The following is a 2,371-nucleotide window of genomic DNA, read 5'->3' as shown; positions in this document are numbered from 1 at the left end:
GGTTCAAATAGCTCTGAGCATTATGGGACTCAACTTCTGAGGTCATCAGTCCCCTAGAACTTAGAACTACTTAAACCTAACTAACCTAAGGACATCACACACATCCATATCCGAGGAAAGATTCGAACCTGCGACCGTAGCGGTCGCGCGGTTCCAGACTGTAGCGCCCAGAACTGAGTTAATGGAATAACGACGAACTGAAACGGGTGTCTTGCGACGTCCGCCCCGAGTAGATAAAACGAACGAAAACTAAGAAAATGAGATTTTTTTAAAAAAAGTTGCCAGCTTGACGGACTGTCAATCCTAAGGGCCCGGGTTCGATTCCCGGCTGGATCGGAGATTTTCTCCTCTCAGAGACTGGGTGTTGGGTTGTCCTCGTCATCATCATTTCATCCCTATCGACGCGCAAGTCGCGGAAGGGGCGTCAAATCGAAAGATTTGCCCCAGGCGAACGGTCTACCCGACCCGAGGCCCTCGTCACACGCCATTATTATGCTACAGAACTGGCAGCTCTGTGTGCTAAATTTGTCACTCTATATACCCCGAAATTATGTATAAAGTTAATCATTAAATTCTTAACTTAATCTCTCCCGAACAGGCCATGAAGGCCCAACGGTACCGACCGGCCGCCGTGTCATCCTCAGCCCACAGGCGTCACTGGATGCGGATATGGAGGGGTATGTGGTCAGCACACCGCTCTCCCGACTGTATATCAGTTTCCGAGACTCGGGCCGCTACTTCTCGATCAAGTAGCGTCTCAGTTTAGCCTCACAAGGGCTGAGTGCACCCCGCTTGCCAACAGCGCTCGGCAGACCGGATGATCACCCATCCAAGTGGTAGCCCAGCCCGACAGTGCTTAACTTCGGTGATCTGACGGGAACCGGTGTTACCACTGAGGTAAGGCCGTTGGCCAATCTTTAATTTCTCCCTACTGATATCTGGTACGCTTGTTGATGTTGCAGTTGTGTATACACATAGTCCGGTCACACCACCTGTCGAAAGCCTGAACAGACACCTTTTGCACAGCGATCCGCTACGAGACTTGCAGACAGAGACTCAGTGAAGTTGTGGGACGTACCGGCAGGGATGAGGAGCCATGCAGACTCAGTGCAGTGATCAGCATGTAACGCCGGAAATGCATATCCTTGTATTTCCATCTACTGTACTATAGATTTTTCATTATTTTGTTACCTGAAGATATAACATTTCTGTGTCTTTATATATTGTAATTGTTTTACTATATATGTGCATTTATGTCGATGTATAATTGGTTTGTTTTGTAAATATTATTTGTATTTTTACACTGGGCGTTGCCTAGGGAAAACTATGCTATCGAACGAATACATCGATAGGTCGTGTGGAGAACCAAAGTGTTTATGATCTTTGAGAGTGTTAACTCTGCCTCGTGGAACGCAGGCAGAGCACAGAGAGTCTGGCTGGATTAGGGCTGTGGAGCAGGTGTGTGGTTTGACACTCCCGCGAGTTGCCGCGCTTTCGGGGTTTGGCAACATGTAATTGCGTTCGACTTGCGATGACAGTTTCTGACACGGTGTCGCGGACGGGAAGTATTAGCTGGTACACATCAAGAGCCCGTTTCGGCTGGAGACCGCGTCGAGAAGAAGGCGCGCCAACATCAAGCTTCTGCAACAGCGGCGGCCGACAATGAGTGACTGTTGCCATCTCCTCGATAGACGACTTCAAACCTTCAATCAACTAACAAGGAAGAGTGGTAGCACGTAAAGTTTTAAAATTGTATGGCAGACCTCAGCTTTTCAAACTGTTAAATTTTTCTCACTAAATTACAGCAACGTAGCATGAACCTTTGTTGCTCATTGTCCCAATTGCATTACCAAGCAGGGTCCCTTCCTTTTCTGAAATGAACCCGAGTGTCGTTGAAATTCAGACGCCAGCATTAAAGTAATATCATTCCATTTCCCTGCTGTAATTTCAAAGTTCAGTTAAGGTATTCATACCTGGCTACAAGATTACACAAGCACAAATTAAGAGTGCGAGTTTTGTTACCGTATTTTAGCTTACCTGTGACTGCAGCTCAGCTTGGTACGTACTAAATTTTACTATTGTTAACTGTTCAGAATCATTTAATTCAAGTTCAAAGTTAAATCTCTTATTTACAAATTGCCTAGATTGAAGTAGCTTTTGAAATAATTGTTGGGATAGCCCAAGACTAACCGTGTTTTACTGAATTTCGTAGTACTTCAGAAACAAAGTTCACTATTAATTTCAGTCACTAATTTAACTTTCAATTTTCCGGTTTTATTAATTCTTTTGTTAAGTTAAGTCAGAGTGTAGCGAAATTTATTACTTCTGATAAACATTCAGTTTTCACACAATACGTGTCAACCTTCAGTTG

The 2,371-nt window shown here is 44.9% G+C and overlaps 1 pseudogene; it reads right to left on the bottom strand.

The window, feature by feature from the left end:
- Positions 1–793: 793 nt before the first annotated feature.
- Positions 794–911, bottom strand: LOC126337529 (5S ribosomal RNA; annotated as a pseudogene).
- Between the last annotated feature and the right edge of the window lie 1,460 nt (positions 912–2,371).

This window comes from Schistocerca gregaria, chromosome 2 (assembly GCF_023897955.1).
Source record: "Schistocerca gregaria isolate iqSchGreg1 chromosome 2, iqSchGreg1.2, whole genome shotgun sequence".
NCBI lineage: Eukaryota > Metazoa > Arthropoda > Insecta > Orthoptera > Acrididae > Schistocerca > Schistocerca gregaria.
This window is presented reverse-complemented; position numbering and strand designations above follow the sequence as displayed.